This window comes from Triticum urartu, chromosome 3, assembly GCF_003073215.2.
Source record: "Triticum urartu cultivar G1812 chromosome 3, Tu2.1, whole genome shotgun sequence".
NCBI classification, from domain to species: Eukaryota; Viridiplantae; Streptophyta; class Magnoliopsida; order Poales; family Poaceae; genus Triticum; species Triticum urartu.
Genome location: NC_053024.1, coordinates 298,171,580 through 298,195,479, shown reverse-complemented (window position 1 = coordinate 298,195,479; position 23,900 = coordinate 298,171,580).

The window sequence follows — 23,900 nt, the reverse complement described above, 5'->3', positions numbered from 1 at the left end:
ATAAATAACATCCATCATACAAACACTCATGGCCCAACTACGGCGCCAAAATAGAAAAGAACCCAACATGCGACAAGGCCCTGAATCAAACCCCAACTAGGCACCACTACTGATCATCAGGAAAAGACACGTAGTAACGCTGAGAGTCCTCGTCGAACTCCCACTTGAGCTCGTAATCGTCAACTGGAGCGGTAACACCTGCACCTGCATCTGGAGTTATAATATCTGTGAGCCACAGGGACTCAGCAATCTCGCACCCTCGCGATCAAAACTATTTAGGCTTATAGGAAGGATAAGGCAAGTATATGTGGAGCTGCAGCAAGCGACTAGCATATATGGTGGCTAACTTATACGCAAAAGAGAGCGAGAAGAGGAGGCAAAGCGCGAGCTAGAATCTAGAGTAACAACCTGCGCAAGCATAACTCCAACACCGTGTCCACTTCCCGGACTCCGCCGAGAAGGGGCCATCACGGTAACACACACGGTTGATTCATTTTAATTAAGTTTAGTTCAAGTTATCTACAACCGGACATCAACAAATTCCCATCTGCCCATAACCGCGGGCACGGCTTTCGAAAGTTCAATCCCTGCAGGGGAGTCCCAACTTAGCCCATGACAAGCTCTCACGGTCAATGAAGGAATAGACCTCCACCCGAGACACACCGATCAGACTCGGTAACCCGGTACAACAAGATATCTCGACAGGTTAAAACAAGTCCAGCAACACCGCCCGAATGTGCCGACAAATCCCGATAGGAGCTGCACATATCTCTTTCTCAGGGCACACTCAGATTGTCTAAACTTCCGGTAGGCCAGCCCAGATTTGCCCCTGGTAGCCACCGGCGGCTGACAGTTTGGACCAACACTCAAAGGAGCACTGGCCCGGGGGGGTTTAAATAAAGATGACCCTTGAGTCTGCAGAACCCAAGGGAAAGAAAAGGCTAGGTGGCAAATGATAAAACCAAGTTTGGGCATGGCTGGAAAATCTTTAATCAAGGCGAACTATCAAGGGGTTCCCATTATAACCCAACCGCATGAGGAACGCAAAAATACGGGAACATAACACCGATATGACGGAAACTAGGGCGGCAAGAGTGGAACAAAACACTAGGCGAGAGGCCGAGCCTTCCACCCTTCACCAAGTATATAGATGCATTGAGATAACATAGCAATATAATAATATCCCAACAAGTAAATAAATGTTCCAACGAGGAACGGCCTCCGATCTTCGCCTGCAACTAGCAACGCTATAAGAGGGGCTGAGCAAAGCGGTAACATAGCCAATCAACGGTTTGCTAGGACATGGTGGGTTAGAGGTTCAACATGGCAATTGGGAGGCTGACAAGAAAAAGGTAGGCATCGTAGCATTGGCATAGCAAGAGCGAGCAAACTAGCATAGCAAAGATAGTAGTGATTTCGAGGGTATGATCATCTTGCCTGCAAAGCTGTCAGAGTTGATTGGATCCTCAAAAGCAAACTCAACGGCCTCCTCATTAGCGAACTCGTCTCCCAGCTCTACCCAAACAAGACAAACAACCAACAAGGATACAATCAACCACGTGCAACATCAAACAATAAGATGCAAAGATGGCATGCTATGCGGGATGCGATGCGGGATGCAAAATGCAAGATATGACAGGAAATGCATGAACCTGGCCTCAACTTGGAAAACCAAATGTTCCACTGGAAAGATGGGATGAAATCGCTTTAAAACGATATAAAGATCATCGGAATCCGAGTTACGGTTTGGAAATGGCAAGCGTTTTAAGATATGACTCCGGTCTGCGATTTACAGCAAGTAGGCCTCTAAATGCAGTGAAATGAACATGCTACAGCCACCAAACATGACAACAAAATACATGGCCGGGATGCACACAAGATGCTTAACAAAAGACTAGCACTGAACCACGGCCAATTCATCGATTATGAGGTTCAAACAAGCATGGCAAAAACGCAAATGCAAAACAGATTTCAGACTTAGTGAAATTAACACTAGTCTGAAATTTCAGATCACGAAGCCCTCTTCGGAGCAGCAAAACAACATTATACATGACCTGATTATGACAAGTAAGAACATGGCATGGAGCTACTCAACAAGCTTAACAAAATTCCCAAAGTGACCTGGGGCCACAAGGGATCACAAAATATACTAACAAGCACACGAACATAGCTCAAACACAATCAGTTTTCGGACTTAGTGAAAACTGAGACATGCTGAAATTTAACTCACGAAGGTATGTAAACGAGCTCGATGCACTCACTACGGTGCAAGTCATGGCAAGGCAAGCATACATCCAGTAAGAAGACACAAAAATCTAGCTATACATGGCAAGAACAATGGCATAGCATGCACGGATCAACTACAATAGCATCGGCAAAATCGCAAACGAGTTGACGATCTGCCCAGATTCACAACGAAGCAAAAGTAGAGCTCGACTGACTCAAGCTATGTTGCTCCCTAATTGCAAGAAAAACATGGATGGATAGAGCATAACATGATTAACAAAACTCCTTTACTGATCATCCTCAAAAGAGGCACGGATCATTAGGAAACAAGCTGAACATATGGCATCATGAACTAAATAATCCCAGACTTAGTGAAAACTACTAAGTCCCTGAAATCTGATTTCCCGGGTGCCTCTCTTTGCAAGCTTGCACAAGTCACCACACACATCCTAAAAATGCATGGGTTGCACTTCTGGAAAGATAACAAGATGCTTAACAAAACATATGAAGGACTCACAGGCATATCATGCACACATAAATCATGGCAAAAATGACAAAAGTCTAAGATGAACTAGCAGATCTGACAAATATCTCACGAAGCCTCCTTCTAGCAGCATTTCGGGCATCAAGATGAACTCAAATGAAAATGATGCACTGGAATGAAATGATGTACTCGTCGAGGCAAACATTTTGATATACTCTATGTCCAAAACGGAGCTACAGATGCGGAGATATCACTGGTCAAAGTATGCTCGAAAATTAGAGGGAGAGGGAAAAAGTCAACCCCGATCTAGGGTTACTGTAGCAGCGGATCGGGATCCAGATCAGGCGCGCTCAACGAGGATCGCCGGGGATGGCCGCGGTGGTGGCCGGACTTGCCGTGGAACTTGCCGGCGTGGAGGGAGATGGCCGGGGCGAGGCCGGGCGTTGGTGCCGGCGCTGCGGCGGCTCGAGGCGAGGCCGGGCGAGGCGGTGGCCGGCGGCGGCTGGGCGGCGATGGCGTGCTTGCCGGCGACAATGGCGGCTGCCGGCGATGGAGCCGCGGTGGCGCGGGTGGTAGAAGACGGCGGCGCGGGGCGGCGGCTCCTTTGGCCCGGCGAGGCGGCGTCGGGGTCGGGCGTGGGCCTCCGGCCCGGTGGCGGCGGCGAGGTGGCTCTGCCATGTGGCGGCGGCGGGTAGGCTAGAGGCGGCGGGGCGGACGTTGTCCGGTCCGCTCCGGACACGTCCGTCGGCGGCGGATCTGGAACTTTTTTTTAGGGGTTTGGACGGGGGAGAGAGATCCGAAAACGGGGGGTCTATTTATAGGCATAAGTGGAGCTAGGAGAGTCCAAATGAGGTGCGGTTTTTGGCCACGCGATCATGATCGAACGCTCTAGATGATGGAGCAGAGTTTGGTGGGTTTTGGGCCAAATTGAAGGGGTGTTGGGCTGCAACACACACGAGGCCTTTTCGGTCCCTCGGTTAACCGTAGGAGTATCAAATGAAGTCCAATTGATACGAAACTTGACAGGCGGTCTACCTGTAGTAAACCAAGGCCGCATGACAAGTCTCTGTCCAATCCGGAAATGTTTTGTCCCCACACACGAAAGAAAGCTAGAAATGACCGCCGGAGGAGAACGAAGCGCCGGAATGCAAAACGGACAACGGGGAAAATGCTCGAATGCATGAGATGAACACGTATGCAAATGCAATGCACATGATGACATGATATGAGATGCATGAAAACGAAAACAACACACGGAGACAAAGACCTGAACCCGAGAAATAAATATAACTTAACACCGGAATCAGCAAGAGTTGGAGTACAAATTGGGAAAGTTATATCCGGGGCGTTACATCTCGGGAGCGGAAGGCGCGTCTGCGGTCCGCCTCAGGGCCGGGGCAGACCCGCGGGAGATCAGCCCGGTCCTGTCCTTCTTCGGGATCGGGGGCAAGCTCCCGCCACCCTGCTCGTCATCATCCTCGTCGTCATCGCTCGGAGAGAGGCGGAGAGCGCGGGACCTGCGCCGGGGGAGGGGAGCCCTCGACTCTCCGTCAGTCCCCTCAGAGTCAGGCCCTTTTTCCCGCTCCCCTCCTTCCTCCTCTTCGCTGGAGTCGTTGGAGGACACGTCCACCGATTCCCCGGGAGTTTCCATGGGCACAGGCCCATCCCCGTTGAAGACGGGCATGGACTCCACTACCTGCTCCCAGTCGTCGCAGAGGAACAAGGGCGTAGGAGCGCCCTCCAACCTCGCCACATCGCCCCCGACCAGAGATTGGAGGACCGCAGCCAGATCTTCGTCGTCGGCCAAGGCCGCGGGGCTCGGATGGGGCCTCCACATCGGAAGTGAGTACTGCCGAAGCGGAGCCAGCTGGTGCTCCAGGAATTCCCTCAGCAGTGACGCGCCGGTCAGCTTCGCTGCCGCCATGTTGGCCGGCCTCAGATCCGCGTCCATCTTCTCCAGCACCAGCTTCGCGCGGGGGTCCGCGAGCTCCGCTCGACCCCAATCACTCGAGCTCATTGGTTGCTCCATGGGCAAGATCAGCCGAGGGTGGATGCGCCCAGCGTCTGCCAAGACCCACTTGCTCCTAAAGCCCACAATCCTTTTCCCGGGGTTCAAAATGGCAATGGCGCCACCGTACACGATGAAGCTCACGCACGCGAAAGCAGGACCGCGAGAGGTCCGGAGGTAGAAGTAGTGGCGCAGCAAGGCCACTGAGGGCTGCACCCCTACGTGAGACTTGCAGTAATAGGCGAAGATTTCCAGGAGAAGGACGGAGTTGGGGTGGAGATGCAGAGCCTGTAGCTTATAATGGCGGAGGACAGAGAAGAAGAACTCGGAGAAGGGAGGCACCAGGCCAGCAGCAATGACGCTTACAAAGAACGGATAGAAGGTGCTCCCTTAGCCCTCAGGGGTGGCGGAGCCGGCCTTGAACACCTTCGCCCCGTCGATGCCCTGCGCCGCCACCAACCGGCGCAACCGGGCGAGGCTCGCCTCCGACACGTTCAGCAAGTCCAGGGCAGACGAGTACCAAGCTCCGGCCAGGGACTGATGAGGCGCAATGGCTTCCTAGGTCACGCGGTCGGAGTAGATCTGGAAATTTTGGAGGAAGGAAGGAGAGGCGCAAGAAAGGGGATCTGAGAAGCAACCGGAGAAAGCAAAAAAAGCAAAGCCTAGGCAGATGCCGCTCCCTTATCAACTCGCGCGGTTGCTGAGGCGCCCACGTCCAGTCAACCGCCAAGCGGCGCCCAAGGCTGCAGGCTGTTAGGGCCCGCGGCGCTTCGCTCTTGCCCTTTCGCCTCCCTGCACGGCCAAGTACGGGCGTGCCTTGGGCCCCGGGGCTACTGTCGGCGTTCTGGGAATAGGGGTCCCCGGACTTGCCTGCCTGCGGCCTGCGGCGTGGCTCAAAAGAGGGCCCAGCACGGCCCATCTTCATCAACACAGACCCAAGACCCTCGCGAGGGGCCAAGCCTCGCGGGGCGGACGACACGGAGCTTCCTCAGGCACGGCCTCATCAGGCTGGCTCGCGAGGAGGCGGACAGATCAAGGCGGGGTACCTCACGAGGTGCCCGTGACGCAAGCCATGACGACCAAGGGTGCCAGGCAGGCGCTAGCCCGCGCAGTGTCCTCCTTTCCTATTTGGTGCAAAGGGAGCAAGCGCAGGCGAGAGCATCAAGCAAAGGCACCCGTTTCAGTGCAACGAGACCAAGACCAGTCCAACGGCAGGGAGGAAGTCATTGTGGAGCCCAAGCCAGCGTCACCACCAGAGCTTTTGGCAGGTGAGGACCAACTTTATTCAGGATAAGTGTACCAGATGTTCCCCTTCAAAATGGCCAATTGTTGGCGCCCTTCCCGCTTAATATTTGGGAAGAGGCCCAGGGCCTTTGCCTATAAATAGGACTAGCCACCCACAGGGTAGAGGGATCGAGATCGGAGAGAGACTCGAGAAGAGAGAGAGAGAAGGGTGACTGAACTCCTCCTAGCAGTTCATCCCCTCAGCCAAGAACAGACCCTCATGAGGTTGTTCTTCCTTGTATTGCTCATCATCATCAGCCCAAGAGGCAATCCACCACACCACACACTAGAGTAGGGTATTACACCACAACGGTGGCCCGAACCAGTATAAACCCTATGTCTCTTGTGCTGTTCTTTCCATAGCTTAGATCTTAGCGAGGCGGAGGGGTGCAGGTAGGTAGAAGGCGAAATCTCGGCACGCACCCCAGTGTTCGAACCTAGAGGGTCTGCCGGAACCCGAAATCTGACAACCTCCAGCGGTGCTTGCACCCTTGCGTCTACCCCTGGAGTAAGCTCGGCGTTGGTAGCCCGAAGCGAAACCACAACGATGGGGTTCTCACGGGGCCCCACAAGGCCAACTGGGCGCAGCCCCCACTCATCGAAGGAGGGCATTGTCAGCGTTCTGGGAACGGGCGTCCCCAAACTTGCCTGCCTTCGGCCTGCGGTGTGGCTCAAAGGGGGGCCCAGCGCCATGGGGAAGTGGAGACGCCCACGTCCCATCAACCGCCACGCGGCGCCCACGGCCACAGGCTGTTAGGGCCCGCGACGCTTCGCTCTTGCCCTTCCGCCTCCCTGCATGTCCATGTCCGGGCGCGCCTTGGGCCCGGGGGCTACTGTCGATGTTCTGGGAACGGGGGTCCCCAGACTTGCCTGCTTGCGGCCTGCGGCGTGGCTCAAAGGGGGGCCCAGCGTGGCCATCTTCACCAACACAAACCCAAGACCCTCGCGAGGGGCCAAGCCTCGCGGGGCAGACGACACGGAGCTTCCTCAGGCACGGCCTCGTCAGGCTGGCTCACGAGGAGGCGGAGAGATCAAGGCGGGGTACCTCACGAGGTTCCCGTGATGCAAGCCATGACGACCGAGGGCGCCAGGCGGGTTCCAGCCCGCCTAGTGTCCTCCTTTCCTCTTTGGTGCAAAGGGGGCAAGCACAGCCGCGGAGTACCGAGGCATGAGGCAAAGGTTGCCATTTCGGTGCAACGAGACCAAGACCAAGAGGACTACGAGACGGAGGTCACCGAGGAGACCAAGACGGCATCATCACCAGAGCTTTGCGTAGGCGAAGACTACTTTTGTCAGGGTAGCTAGTACTAGCTGCCCCCTTCAAATTAGCCCGCCATTGTTGGCTCCCTTCCCGCTCGATATTTGGGAAGAGGACCAGGGCCCCTATAAATAGGATCAGCCACCCGCTAGACAGGAGAGAGGACAGACAGAGAAAGAGAGAGAGAGAGAGAGAGAGAGAGAGAGAGAGAAAGGTGACTGAGCTCCTCCCAGCAGTTCATCGCCCCAGCCAAGAACAGACCCTCGCGAGGCTGTTCTTCCTTGTATTGTTCATCATCATCAGCCCAAGAGGCAATCCACCACACCACACACTGGAGTAGGGTATTACACCACAACGGTGGCCCGAACCAGTATAAACCCTGCGTCTCTTGTGTTGTTCTGGCCATAGTTTAGATCCTAGCAAGGCGGAGGGGCGCAGGTAGGTAGGGGGCGAAATCTCCGCGCCCACCCCAGTGTTTGAACCTCAAGGGTGTGCCAGAACCCGAAATCCGACATTTGGCGCGCCAGGTAGGGGTGCGCCGGGATTCGCCTTCCGCCACCCCGTTCTCCTCCGACCGTCACGCCCATGTCTGACGCTCGTCGGGCCCGCGCCAAGCGCCGGGCCGCACTCGCTTCCCGCGCCGCCCAGACGGCCGCTGTCGGTGGGCGTCCTCGCCGTTCCCCGTCACCTGCCGTCAACGCCACCACCGGCCCGGTGGGGGACGAGCAGCAAGCATCGTCCCGGCATCTGTCCGTGCGGCAAGACAGTCGCACCGCAACTCCCTCGCTCACCCCGGCTAGTTCTTCGTCCCGCGCACTCCGCGCGCCCATGGAGCCCCGCAGCGTTATCGCGGCCCTCTTGGGTGGCTCGCAGGCGCCGCCTACAAGTCACCACGTCAAGCCGTTCATCCGCCAGGTCAGCGCCGCTTCCATGCGGCAGGGGGCTCCCCTAGACCAGGCGGCGCCCGAGACCGGCCTGACCTTCAGCTCGGAGGACCACCCCTCCAACTTGGCCTGCTCGGGTGCGCTCCCCATGCTGTGCACCCCCACCATCTGCCAGGTGGCCATCACCAGGATCCTCATTGATGGCGGCGCGGGCCTCAGCGTGCTCTCGGTCGAGGCCTTAAACCTCCTCTGCATACCCCTGGAACGGCTGCAACCCAGCCGGCCCTTCTCAGGCGTTGGGGGCGAGTCGTCCAGCTCCTTGGGACAGATCCGGCTCCCAGTAACCTTCGGCACCTACGACAACTTCCGCACGGAGCTCTTCGACTTTGACATCGCCCCCATCGGCCTCCCCTACAGCGCCATCCTCGGCTACCCAGCGCTGGCCCAGTTCATGGCCGCGACGCACACGGCGTACAACCTCATGAAGATGCTCGGGACCAGAGGTGTCCTCACTGTGCATGAGGACACCGGGGACGCACTGCGGGTGCTCAAGCTCTCCTTCAAGACGGTAGCATCGGCACAGCCCGCCGACTTGGAGACCCCCGGGCCCAAGGGGGCTGCACCCGCCAAGAAGAAACAGTTGTTCACCCAAGATAAGGCAGAAACCAAGCAGATACCCGTCGATGAGGACGGGTCCACCAATGCCACTTTCACCATAGGCGCCCACCTCGAACCCGAGCAGGAGAAGGCCCTGGTCGGGTTCCTGCGCGCAAACAAGAAGGTATTCGCTTGGGAGCCTCACCAGTTGGCAGGGATGCCTAGGGGTGTAATCGAGCATCACCTAAATGTGTGCCCCAACGTGCGCCCTGTGAAGCAGAAGGCCAGGCGGCAGTCCACAGAAAATCAGGCCTTCATCGTCCAAGAGACCCGCAAATTAGAAGCCGCTGGGGTCATTCACGTGGTCTGATACCCGGATTGGCTGGCCAACCCTGTCGTTGTACCAAAGAAGGGAGGGAAGGAGCGCATGTGTGTCGACTTCACCAACCTCAACAAAGCATGCCCGCAAGATTCGTTCCCGCTCCCCCGCATTGACCAGATCGTCGACTCCACTGCAAAATGCGACCTGTTATGCTTCTTGGATGCATTCTCTGTGTATCACCAGATCAAGATGGTGGTAGAAGACGTCGAGAAGACAGCCTTCCTAACCCCGTTGGGTGTACTGCTACACATGCATGCCATTCGGGCTGCGTAACGCAGGGGCGACCTTCCAGCGGCTGATGCACATCACCTTGGGCCCGCAGCTTGGGAGGAATGTTGAGTCTTACATCGATGACATTGTGGTAAAATCTCGGGAGGCCAGGACCTTGATACAAGACTTGGAGGAAACCTTCGCTAGCCTCAACGCAGTGAACCTACGGCTCAACCCAGAGAAGTGTGTGTTCGGAGTCCCCTCGGGCAAGCTCTTGGGTTTCCTTGTGTCCCACCGAGGCATCGAGGCTAACCCGGAGAAGGTCAAGGCGGTGGAAGACATGAGCCCGCCAAAGACCCTCAGAGAAATGCAGAGGCTCACGGGGCGCGTGACCGCGCTAGGGCGCTTCATCTCCAAGTTGGGGGAACGAGCACTGCCTTTCTTCTAGCTAATGAAGAAAAAGGGGCCCTTCAAGTGGACTGAAGAGGCCGACAAGGCGTTCCAGGATCTCAAGAGATACCTGACCAGCCCACCGGTCATGGTGGCTCTGCGCCCTCAAGAGCCCCTGGTGCTTTACCTCGCCGCCACTCCCTACTCCGCCAGCGCACCTTGGTGGCAGTCAGAGAGGAGCGCCGAATCAAAACCGTGGCAGCAGCCTGGGACAAGGTAGAACAGGGACAAGGAAGGCCCACAGAAACTGCCACCGCGGCTGAGGAGGATCAGCCGCCGCAGGGGGCGCACCGGAGGCGGAAGGGGCCCCTCTCCCTGATGGCCAGTCTCAGGAGGTCTCATTGCCTCAAGAGGCGCCATGGTCTCTGAAGGGAACCACCAGCAATGACGCACTCCACCTCGTTGAGCACCCAGTGTACTTCGTCAGCACGGTGTTGCGGGATGCAAGGGCACGGTACCCCATGCCTCAGAAACTCCTCCTCGCGCTATTGGTGGCCTCACGCAAGCTGCGGCACTATTTTCAGGGTCACCCCATCAAGGTCGTCTCGTCATACCCCCTGGAGAGAGTGCTCAGGAGCCCTAATTCAGCTGGAAGGGTCGCTGAGTGGAACATAGAACTGCAAGTGTTTTAGCTCGAATTCAGCACGACCAGGGTCATCAAGGGAGCAGCGTTGGCGGATTTTATGGTAGAATGGACGGAGGCGCCAGGCCTCAAGGCCGACGAGGATCGGTCCCTGTCCCCGGGAAGTGAGGCGCCAGAGGGCTGGGTCATGTACTTCGATGGGGCATTCTCCAGGCATGGCGCTGGGGCTGGGGCGGTGCTTATATCGCCCGCTTAGGACAAGCTCTACTACACCGTGCAGCTCTGCTTCCAGCAAGGTGAAAAGGTCTCCAACAACATAGCGGAGTATGAAGATTTAATAGCGGGCTTGAAGGCCGCGGCTGCCCTGGGGGTGAAACGCCTCACCATCAAGGGCGACTCGCAGCTCCTTGTCAATTTCTCCAACAAGGTGTACGAGCCAAAGGATGAGCACATGGAAGCCTACCTAGTGGAGGTCCGCGGGATGGAGAAGCAGTTCTAGGGGTTGGAGTTGCAGCATGTGCCCCGTGGGACCAACCAGGAGGCCGACGACATCGCCAAACGGGCGTCCAGGCGGTTACCTCAGGAGCCTGGCATTTTCGAGGAGCGGCTCTTCAAGCCCTCAGCCCTGCCGTCATTATCGAACACAGCTCAGCCCCGGGAGGAGCTCCCCCAGCCACCTGCCTCAGGGGCTCCGGCCTGTGGCCCGGCCTCAGGAGCACGCCTGCTCCTAACGATGGAACCTCAGGAGGGATGTTGGATCATGGAGCTCTGGAGTTACCTAACGCAAGGGGCCCTGCCGGAGAAGGAGGAGGAAGCAGAGCGAGTGGCACGCCAGGCCTCGGCATACTACATCAAGGATGGAGAGCTCTACCGGAAGCGGCCAAACGATGTATCCCTGCGCTCCATCTCCAGGGAGCAAGGGAAGGAACTGCTGGAAGATATACACGGCGGAGACTTTGGACATCATTCATCATCACGGACCCTCGTCGGCAAGGCGTTCCGCAGTGGATTTTATTGGCCCACCGCGCTCAACGACGCCGTCGAACTAGTGAAAGCTTGTGAGGCCTGCCAGTTCCACGCCACGCAGATCCATCAGCCAGCAGGAGGCTTGCAGACTATCCCCCTTTCATGGCCTTCCGCAGTCTGGGGGCTGGACATCTTGGGCCCGTTTCCTCGGGCGCCCGGGGGCTACCGCTACCTCTACGTCGCCGTGGACAAGTTCACCAGATGTGTGTTGAAGTTGCCACCTTAAGTAAACCATTAATTAACAATCTCACATCTGTCTTGAATACTCTCAACCCCAATCCACGTCTACGAGCATAGCATAGCAGTATAAGCATAATGTAATAGTAACTCCCAAGGTTTGAATGCAGGGCAATAGGTTCCTACCTCATCAACTACTTCCCAACCCACAATTTATTCAGATCCTAACCATGCAATGTTTGGGGATTGGAACTAATGCATAAAAACTGGGTATTAAAGGAATATGATCAAAGTGTGAACTTTCCTGCAATGTTGATGAAGATGTTTCGCACTCAAAACTCTTGATAGTTCTACTCGTCATACTCCGGTCAATCTATCATAAGCAAGCAATAGTAACCACACATAAGCAATCACTCAAAGATCAGAGAGAACAAAGAAAACAATTCGGAAAACATCAAAACCAAGAAAATAACTCTTGCAACATAAAACAATTTCTAACAGAACCAAAATTATGTGAATTTGGCCTTATCAGAAAGTTGAGGTCAAGAGCTTCGATTTGCAAAAAGAATCAACTAAATCGGAGTTAAGAAACTCAAGTTATGTTCAAAAAAAGTTTGAATATGAATCTGAACAAAATTCGAAATTTGAAAATTTCAAAAATTTGATGTGACAGGTTCGCTGGATAGGTGAAAACAAGACGAAGCTATAGACGCTGGTTTCATCTAATTTGGATAAACGAGTGAAAAGTTATGGCTATTTGAAAAATCAGGGCCAAGCTGTTTTACGAAAAAAATAGCTATGGTTAAGGTCTAACGTATAAATACGTAGACTAATTGATAATCTAATTATTCTATCATAGTAGTCTAAAAATAATAAACTATGGAAGTATAAGAAAAAGAAAAAAAAAACAAAGAAAGATACCTTTATAAGGCAGAGAAAAGACGACTTTGAAGAGAAAAGACAATTTCCAGAAGTCGCGCCGGAGAGGAGAAATATATTTTTCTTAAATGAATCTAGTCAAACCAAAATATTGATTTAACCCGAATCAGATGATTTTTGGAGGCTCTATGGATCTATATTTATTGGTAGAAAAGAGGCTTAGAGGTCAAAGGCTAGGCAATGTGGGACTAAAGGTAGACGAAAATATACGAAACAGAGATGAAAGGAGGTGGCTCGGATGGGCCTAAAGGCCTTCGGCCGGCCGCACGCGCACGCTGCGGCTGCAGTTTTTTTAAAACAAAATTGGCCTAAGAAAGAAAAAAAGAAAAGGCTAGCTGGGCCTGGCCCATATAGGATAAAGAAAAAAATAGGGCGCCCGCTGGTACTATGATGCGCACGTGGGCGACAGTTAGTTTCAGGCGCGCGCGCAATTTTTCTTTTTTTTAACAGAATGCGATAAACTGAAAAACAAAAATAAAAATAAAACTTTATATAGGCATATTATATATCAAAATTTTCAGAAAAAGATTTTCTACAAGATGAACATTTTCCTAGCATTAAATGAAATTCACACAAATTCAGAGAATTCAAAGAGTGCTACTGGTCTAATAAAATCCAATAAAAATCATTTTAGAAATACCAGAATGAATTCAAATTTATTTATCTCCAATTTTCTGATGTAGGGAATCATGTTACCCTATTTTCCATATATTTTATTTTTGAAGAAAAATAATTTGAATAAAACTCAAATAACTCCAAATTGAAAATAAATTTAAAAAGGGACTTTAAATGTGATCTTTGAAACTCCCAACTCATATTTCATAATTTGCAGAAGTCATTTTATCTTCTCTCATAAAAATCATTGAGTTGCTTGAAGTTTCTGAATTAAAAATATTTCCAAATGAAATTCAAATCTTTTAAAACCCTTTTCATTTATTTAAATGGAAGAAGTCATGTCATCTTCTCTCGAGGGTTTTGTATTTGAAAAGAATTTGAATTCACGGAGATCAAAATGCAAAAGGTGAAAGTTTGGGAAAGTCCTTTTATTCCCTCTCATTTAACTTTCAAAAAAATTCAAATTTCACTCAATCAATCACACAACAATCAAACAAACAATCAATCTATCTATTTATTATAACATTCCAAAATTTAGAATTTTGGGATGTTACAAACCTACCATCCTTAAAATGAATCTCGTCCTCGAGATTCGGAGAGGCTAGCAAGAAAAAGGTTAGGGTTTGGGGGTCTCCTCAAAATCCATCAATCATCACCGGGGTCTGGGGTGCTACCACCCTTAGAAACATCGTTACGGTCCCATCAATACTCATATACTCCATCCTTATTCTTGACAGGGCCGATCTTCTCAGATCATAAGGATAATTCCTTCTCTGGCTCTTCCGGCAGCGGCATAACCTTTTCCTCAATTCTTCTGTACTTTCATCCTGGTAAGGTTATTCCGAGACTAGGTCTTCTTAGCTGACGAGTCTGGCGCCAATACTAATCAACTATCAATATCTCATGGTGGTCAACAATTTATGGTTTCTCCTCCAGGAAATGGGTCTGGGTTGATCCTCACCGTATAACCTACGGTTGGCAAAAAGCTGCCGTGTACAAGGGAAAAATTCTTATACCATTCTAAGGTTTAACAAGGTTTAATATCGTCGTCTCTCTACTATAGGCAAGTCACTCGGATTTTCCATCCCATATAGCAAGGCAAACAATAAGAGTAAGTCGGTATGGTGATCAATCCATCCCTCACCCAAATCATTACCTTGTACATTGTTTAGCGAATCTCGCATTCTAACACTCGGTCATCCTCACAAGCATTGTAGAATTTCTCTTGTCGACGAACTAATTCGGATAATTCCATGGATTCTGCAAGCCAAACAAACATTTTTCATTCCTTCACAACTCTCAGGTTTTGCGTTACTCCTATAAAATTGTCTGCCGATAAACGTCGTATCTTCCTCCAGGGTTCTTCCTTCAGCAAGGATGTGCTTGCTTCTTGGCAGGTCCTGGGGCCTGTGGGTTATGGCCCATCTCATCACCTGTAGTCCTTAAACTTATCATCGGGCAACTAATCATTATTCCAACTTCCAACTTCCTAGTATTCTTAAATCCATCCAATTGTACTGTCTTCCTTCCTTCGATTGGCACCAAACTAGGACATGATTACTCAGACTCATCATGGAGTTTCCATTGATCCATATTTTCCGACATCATACCTCCTTTATATCCAATAGTAATTTATCTCTTCATCCTCGTGGGATATCCCTCATACCGAGATAAAAACTTATACTTGTGGAGTCCATATTCCACTTCGTGGAACATCATTATCCTTTCCAGGGTCAAGCGGCCTTACAAGAGAATATTGGCGATCTCTTCTTGACACTTCTTCAACTGGGAAACGTGAAACACATCATGAACTCCTGACAGTCCTTTGGATGACTCCAACTTGTTGGCCACTTCTCCAAAACTCGGTATGGTCCTACAAATCTCGGGGCTAACTTTCCCTTAACTCCAAATCGTTTGTCTCCTCGCAGAGGGGGCACACGAAGACATGCTCTGTCTCCAATTTCATAGACTACCTCCTTGCGTTTCTGAGTCTGTATAACTCTTCTGTCTCGACTGAGCTACCTTCAGTCTATCTCGAATCAACATAACATTCTCTTCTGACTCCATTATCATAGTTGGTCCAAACAACTGACGGTCTCCAACTTCATCCCACATACTCTTGGGGTATCACACATATCGAGACAAAACTCATATTCATTTTTTCCGAAATCCACTCAGTGGAGTATCCTTATCTTTTCCAGGGGTCAAGGGTTCTTACAGGGTACTACAACCCTTAAAATGCACAAATCTTCCATAGACCATATTTCTCATATCCTCAGAATGGCCAAAATTCTTCTTCATAGAGTAACAACTCATAAAATCCATATCAGTACCAATGATGCTAACTTTATTCATTCTCAAGTGATTACAATCTCTCGCTTTTCCATTACATGTCTCAACTCAACACCTCAATATAAAAGAAAATGTTCTCACTTCTACTACTCCATTTCTTTTGTTGCAAACTCAACTATCTAGCACAAGTTTCCTTCTCCTTGGGGCATTCTCTGGCAAAGTGCCCTACTCCATTACAACTAAAACATATTACTTCTGACAAGTACTAAGGTTTCCGTTTTGGGCAACTTTTGAGCTAGTGCCCTGACTCCTTGCACCTGTAACAGGTGATATGACTTAGGTCCCTCCTGGGCTCCAATCGGTTTCTCTTCCTGGACTTTTCCATTCCAATCAGGGCTTCTATTTCCTATGGGTCATATTCTACTTCCTCTATCGGGAACTCTACTAGATCCCCATTCAAACAATTTTGGGAGATGTGTCCTTCTTCTCCACATGAATAGCAAGACTTAGTGTAGGGTTTTCTCGGGTCTTCTTTAGGTGTGTCCTCCATCTCTTCCTTCATGACAGCTTCTTCTAAAATTTCCATGAGGGCTCCTTTCATTACTTCTTTCTTTTGCTGGATGGTTCATTGTACCATGGGGTAAATGTGACACTGAGCAGGATAGTGGGTAGTCCCTTCACGCAAGAAACAAGTAATCTGCCTAGTTGGGCATTCTTCAACTGGGTGACTTCCTTCACAATTAGTGCATTCATCCTTGTGTTCTTTATGGGTGTGTCCTATTTCTCCACAAATCTTGCATGCACAAGGTTTCTTCATATCCTTTCCATAAGGCTTCAACTTCTGGGACACAAGCCGAGACTTTGGCAGAGTCAACTTAAATTCTTTCCAAGTGGTTACTCCTTGCCATCCATTGATGGTTTGGTACATCCTTCACCAAGAAGCAGCACCTCTTTCAAAGCACTGAAGAGCATGCTGGGTCATATCATTTCCAACTATAGAGTTATTCTCCATGTGATCCTCCATGTTCTGAATTCATCGGTCTGTGTCCAACTGACTCATCGGTCCAGAAAATACAAGCTCATCTTCATTCATCCTCTATTGGGTCCATGGGTTTGGGGTGAGATAAGAGAGATAGAGAGGGATACACACGATACAAACAAAAGTTTTGAAAAGACAAATTTTATTGTAGCTGTCGGAAAACATCAAACAAATGACAGCTCACAATCATCGCATCTAACATAGGCATATGAAAGGGGTTTGGTCTTCTAAAGGTCAATAAATCTTCAAGGTCGTATAACTCATCAAGTCTTGTTCATGCCTCCAATGGCTTCTTACGGTCATACTTGTCTTTCTCAAGCCTTTTGCCAGCTCATCTCTGTTGTAGCAAAGTCTCTGGTGACATCCTTGAATATTCTGGAGTTGCATTCCAAACTTCTGGGTTTCAACATCATTGGCATGAGCCATGGTCATACTGTCGTTCAGTTCCTGACAAATCTCCGGTATCTCGAGGTTGTAGCTCCTCCAGCTTGGCTACTTGAACTTCTGGGTCCTAAGTTCTTCACGAAATGCTCCTTGTCAAAATACGACTTCTTGTAGCTCCATCTTAACTTCTTGATTTAAGACTCCAGATCCTGGTGATACACTGGCTAAGGTTAAAACTTCATCTTTTGCTGATAGCTGCTATGTCAGCCTTCTACCATCCAATCCTTCCGAAGAAATGCCTGCTTAACTCAGCTCGATGACAAATAGCATAAGCGGGCGATGACATCATGGATAACCGTGTTTCTGCCCTTGTCATTGCCATGAGCTATCTTCCATAGTTGATATCTCCTGTCTTAGGGTTTTCTTGACAAAAACTGTGGGTTCTAATGCTCCATGTTCCGATCTTTCTCTGATACACCTTGATCTCGGGTATTGACAGCTTCCCTAGTCTGCCAAGTTCCATAAGGGTAGCCTTCCTAGGTCATACTAAATCTGGAAATTCTACAGAGCCTTCAAATTCTCCTAGTCTTCGGAGTCTTCAACAGTTGTAGCTTCCATTAACATAATGTATGGTGAAATCCTCTTTATTCCGTAGTCGTCGTGGTTGTCCAATATCTTGTACTTCTTGGAGTGGCCTCATTAGTCGAATCTTCGAGTGGTCAAAAGAGGAAAGGGATATGGTCTCACTAAAAGGGAATATTTGAATAAGCTCAGAAGAGAAGAGAGTAAAAAGATCTTTTTTGAAAGCGAAAGTTGTAGAGGAAAATCTTTGCTATGGGCTTGCCAGTTTCTAGGGTCACGTCCTACAGTCAACATGTGCTCTAATACTATCTTGTAGCGACCCGATCCGAATGGATCAAGTCTCTGTGCTTAAGTGTCATACCTGGATCGGTATGCTGACACACACAGTACTCGAGAATTTATAACAGAGGTAAATCACATGCAAAAGTAACGTAAATACTATTACCTCAATCCAAAATAGCGGAAGTAAAAAGGTTGTGGATTCCCATCAACACCAACGACAAAGTTGAGTGTAGAAATCGTAACCCTAACGTATCACTTACTCGTCGTAAGATAACCCTGCAACATGAGACGTTGCAGCCACAAAGGGTCAGTACATTGAATGTACTGCCAAATTCACACCATAGAGAGAAATGATGAACAATGGCTATCACTACATGCATATATGGCTGGTGGAAAAGCTCTATGGTTATAAGTTTTTGTGAAAAGCCAATTTTTCCCTACTGCGAAGGAATAAATTTTATTTAACTATCATGGTGGTTGTTGAACATTGAGAATGGTTGACAGCATTCTCAATCCCAATTAAGTAACATCATTAAACCCAACAAACTTAATTTAAAGTAACATGATGAGATTCACATGATAATCCAAGTACTAGATACTCAACACGTCCATAACCGGGGACACGGCTAATCATGATTAGTTTATACACTCTACAAAGGTTTGCGCACTTTTCCCCACAAGACTCGATCACCTCCATTTGGTTTCTCGCACTACATGGTGTTTGAGAAGACGGATGACCGAGACATAGTCTTTCAGAAGCGCTAGAACCTTACGATCCGGTAGACCGTTACACCTACTTTCCCCTACATCTGCTAGTCTACCACTATAAGAGTTTGCACAGCTTAGTCAACTATGCTAGAGCCCATAGTAGCTTGTGGCTGCACACGGAAGTTTCTAGTATGAATAATCTCATGATCCCTTTGATCCTGGGTGGCGGTCCATAAAGAAAAACAGGCAATCGCTGGAATACCCAGGTGCCTCAATCCACCCAGATGTGTGTTAAAGTTGCCACCTTGAGTAAACCATTAATTAACAATCTCACATCTGTCACGAATACTCTCAAACCCAATCCACGTCTACGAGCATAGCATAGCAGTATAAGCATAATGTAATAGTAACTCCCAAGGTTTGAATGCAGGGCAATAGGTTCCTACCTCATCAACTACTTCCCAACCCACAATTTATTCAGATCCTAACCATGCAATGTTTGGGGATTGGAACTAATGCATAAAAACTAGGTATTAAAGGAATATGATCAAAGTGTGAACTTGCCTGCAATGTTGATGAAGATGTTTCGCACTCAAAACTCTTGATAGTTCTACTCGTCACACTCCGGTCAATCTGTCGTAAGCAAGCAATAGTAACCACACAAAAGCAATCACTTAAAGATCGGAGAGAACAAAGAAAACAATCCGGAAAACATCAAAACCAACCAAATAACTCTTGCAACATAAAACAATTTCTAACAGTACCAAAATTAAGTGAATTTGGCCTTATCATAAAGTTTAGGTCAAGAGCTTCGATTTGCAAAAAGAATAAACTAAATCGGAGTTACGAAACTCAAGTTATGTTCAAAAAAAATTTGAATATGAATCTGAACAAAATTCGAAATTTGAAAATTTCAAAAAGTTGATGTGACAGGTTCACTGGATAGGTGAAAACAAGACGAAGCTATAGACGTTGGTTTCATCTAATTTGGATAAACGAGTGAAAAGTTATGGCTATTTGAAAAATCAAGACCAAGCTGTTTTACGAAAAAAATAGCTACGGTTAAGGTCTAACGTATAAATACGTAGATTAATTGATAATCTAATTATTCTATCGTATTAGTCTAAAAATAATAAACTACAGAAGTATAAGAAAAAGAAGAAGAAAACAAAGAAAGATACCTTTATAAGGCAGAGAAAAGACGACTTTGAACAGAAAAGACAATTTCCAGAAATTGCGCCGGAGAGGAGAAATATATTTTTCTTAAATGAATCTAGTCAAACCAAAATATTGATTTAAATCCGAATCGGATGATTTTTGGAGGTTCTATGGGTCTATATTTATTGGTGGAAAAAAGGCTTAGAGGTCAAAGTCTAGGCAATGTGGGACTAAACGTAGACGAAAATATACGAAACACAGATGAAAAGAGGGGGCTCGCATGGGTCTAACGGCCTTCGGCCGGCCGCATGCGCACGCTGCGGCTGCAGTTTTTTTAAACAAAATCGCCCTAAGAAAGAAAAAAAGAAAAGGCTGGCTGGGCCTGGCCCATATAGGATAAAGAAAAAAAATAGGGCGCCCGCTGGTACTATGATGCGCACGTGGGCGACAGTTAGTTTCAGGCGCGCGTGCAGTTTTTGTTTTTTTTAAAGAATGCGATAAACTGAAAGACAAAAATAAAAATAAAACTTTATATAGGCATATTATACATCAAAATTTTCAAAAAAAGATTTTCTACAAGATGAACATTTTCCTAGCATTAAATAAAATTCACACAAATTCAGGGAATTCAAAGAGTGCTACTGGCCTAATAAAATCCAATAAAAATCATTTTAGAAATACCAGAATGAATTCAAATTTATTTATCTCCAATTTTCTGATGTAGGGAATCATGTTACCCTATTTTCCATATATTTTATTTTTGGGAAAAATAATTTGAATAAAACTCAAATAACTCCAAATTGAAAATAAATTCAAAAAGGGACTTTAAATGTGATCTTTGAAACTCCCAACTCATATTTCATAATTTGAAGAAGTCATTTTATCTTCTCTCATGAAAATCATTGAGTTGCTTGAAGTTTGTGAATTAAAAATATTTCCAAATGAAATTCAAATCTTTTCAAAACCCTTTTCATATATTTAAATGGAAGAAGTCATGTCATCTTCTCTCGAGGGTTTTGTATTTGAGAAGAATTTGAATTCACGGAGATTAAAATGCAAAAGGTGAAAGTTTGGGAAAGATTCAAATTTCACTCAATCAATCACACAACAATCAAACAAACAATCAATCTATCTATTTATTATAACATTCCAAAATTTAGAATTTTGGGATGTTACATCAAGGTGAAACAAATGACAATGCTAAGAATGAGATTGAGTGGCTAACTAAATAACTAAACACTCTTAAGTTAGCACATGAAACAACTCAAGAGGATCATAGAGAGCTCCTAAGAACTCATGGGATGCTATGCTTCAAGAACCTAAGTTTAGAGCTAGAGTATGAGTTCCTAAAAGCTATCAATGATGATCTTGGAAAGAAGATTTCTTCTTACATTTCCAAACGTCTCCTCTTGATTACTTATATACCACAAGTTAACCCTAGTAAAAAGAGCAAGAAAGATTCTTCTTCTAGTAGTGACAATAACCATGCTAAATCCAATATTGTTGCTTCTAATAATTCTCTTGATTCCACTAATGATTCTCTTAAAAAAGTTACACTTGAGCAAGAAAATAGCTTATTGAAGGGAATTATAAAGAAAGGTGTGTTTACAAGAGTCTTGCCGGGAGTAAGGAATTCGAGGAAATTGTACTCAAGCAAGGGAGACACCGGAAGAATCAAGGTGTTAGTTTTGAATGGAAGTTTGTCATCGGAAACCACGGCCACCTATGGGGCCATGAGCCCTTTTGGTTCGGCGGGGGGATGGTCATGTTTCACAAAGAGCGGAGACGCATAACACATCATGACAGAGATCACACGGGCAGTTTCACCCAGGTTCGGGCCACCATGAGGCGTAAAAGCCTACTCCTGCTTTGGTGGATTGATGGTGGATAATGGTGGAGAACATGGTGCTCTTGCCTGGCAGGGTTGCCATAGGGCGAGAGTGGCTACGCATGTATGAGTACACGAGGGTCCGAATCCTCTCTATGGTTGCCATGGGCCTCCTTTTATAGATTAAGGGGTCACCCCAGTGGCAAATCAGTCTTTTACACACTGATTAGATAGCTGAAGGAAATATGGCCTAGAGGCAATAATAAAGTTGTTATTTTATATTTCCTTATATCATGATAAATGTTTATTATTCATGCTAGAATTGTATTAACCGAAAACTTGATACATGTGTGGATACATAGACAAAACACCGTGTCCCTAGTAAGCCTCTACTAGACTAGGTCGTTAATCCAAGATGGGTAAGTTTCCTAACCATAGACATGTGTTGTTATTGGATGAACGGGATCACATCATTAGGAGAATGATGTGATGGACAAGACCCATCCGTTAGCTTAGCATGTTGATCGTTCAGTTTTATTGCTATTGCATTCTTCATGTCATGTACATATTCCTTTGACTATGAGATTACGTAACTCTCGGATACCGGAGGAATACCTTGTGTGTTATCAAACATCACAACGTAACTGGGTGATTATAAAGATGCTCTAAAGGTATCTCTGAAGGTGTTTGTTGGGTTGGCATAGATCAAGATTAGGATTTGTCACCCCGAGTATCGGAGAGAGGTATCTCTGGGCCCTCTCGGTGATGCATATCATAATAAGCAATGCAAGCAATGTAACTAATGAGTTAGTAGCGGGACGATGTATTACAGAACGAGTAAAGAGACTTGCCGGTAATGAGATCGAATCTCGGGCAAGTAACATACTGATGACAAAAGAGAATAGCGTATGTTGTCATTACGGTACGACCAATAAAGATCTTCGTAGAATATGTGGGAACCAATATGAGAATCCAGGTTCCGCTATTGGTTATTGGCCGGAGAGGTGCTCGATCATGTCTACATAGTTCTCGAACCCGTAGGGTCCGCACGTTTAACGTTCGATGACGATCTTGGATTATATGGGTTATGTGATTTGGTCACCGAATGTTGTTCGGAGTCCCGGATAACATGGACATGAAGACTAGTCTCGAAATGGTCGAGATGTAAAGATTGATATACAGGACGATGGTATTTGGACACTGAGAGTGTTCTGGGGGTACCAAGTACATATCGGGTCAACGGAAAGGGGTTCCGGGCAGCCCCGACAAAGATATGGGCCTAATGGGCCAAGAGGGGAAACGCATCAGCCAGCATGGGCTGTTGCGGCGCCCATATAGGCCGAAACTGGAGGGGAAGGAAAGAGGGGAAGAGAGAAAGGAAGTGGAGGGATTCGGCCTCCCCCTTCCTTCCTCAACCCTCCTACTTCCTTCCCCCACCAGAATTTATGGTAAGGGGGGGGGGGCGAATTTGACTAGGGCCCCAAGTAGGATTCCTGCTACTTGGGCGCCCCCTTGGTTTCTCCCTCTCCCTCCCACCTATATATATGAGGGGGGAGGCGCCTAGAACACACAATAACATCCGGTAGCCATGTGCGGCGCCTCCCTCCACAAATTACACCTCCTGTCATATGTTCGTAGTGCTTAGGCGAAGCCCTGTGTGGATCACTTCACCATCACCGTCACCATGCCATCGTGCTGGAAAAAATCTCCCTCGACACTTTGTTGTATCAAGAGTTCGAGGGACATCATCGAGATGAACATGTGTAGAACTCGGAGGTGCCGTACGTTTGGTGCTTGATTGGTCGGAACGAGAAGAAGTTCGACTACATCAACCGCATTGTCAAACGCTTCCGCTTTCGGTCTACGAGGATACGTGGACACACTCTCGCCCTCTCGTTGCTATGCATCTCCTAGATAGATCCTGTGTGAGCATAGGAATTTTGTTGAAATTGCATGCTATGTTTCCCAACAATAGCAAATAGTGCTATCATACCTAACTATGCAGGCGGACAGAGCACATTAAATACGCCACTTAGTGTCACATCACAGCATGCCCGACAAGCCTCGTCGGGCTGTTTTGCCAGCTTTTCGCGCCTGCTTGCTTGACATGTCTTAGGACGGGTGTCATCTGGAGGTTTTTTCCATAGTAAGTGGCTGCCATGTCGCATGAATCGGCCACTTAGTCATATAACGCCCTCGATGCGGCTATATCTCCCACGTGTCGAAGCACGACTTAGAGGCATAACCTCATTGAAAGCAATGTCGCAAGTGAGGTAATCTTCACACAACCCATGTAATACATAAGGGAAAGAGATACATAATTGGCTTACAATCGCCACTTCACACAATTACATGAATAATATTACAATCCTCCAATACACTCATGGTCCGACTATGGTACCAAAATAAAGAAGACTACGCCAAATGCTACAAAGATCCCCGATCGTCCCGACTGGGCTCCACTACTGATCGTCTAGAACGAAACAACACAAAGGACAAGATCT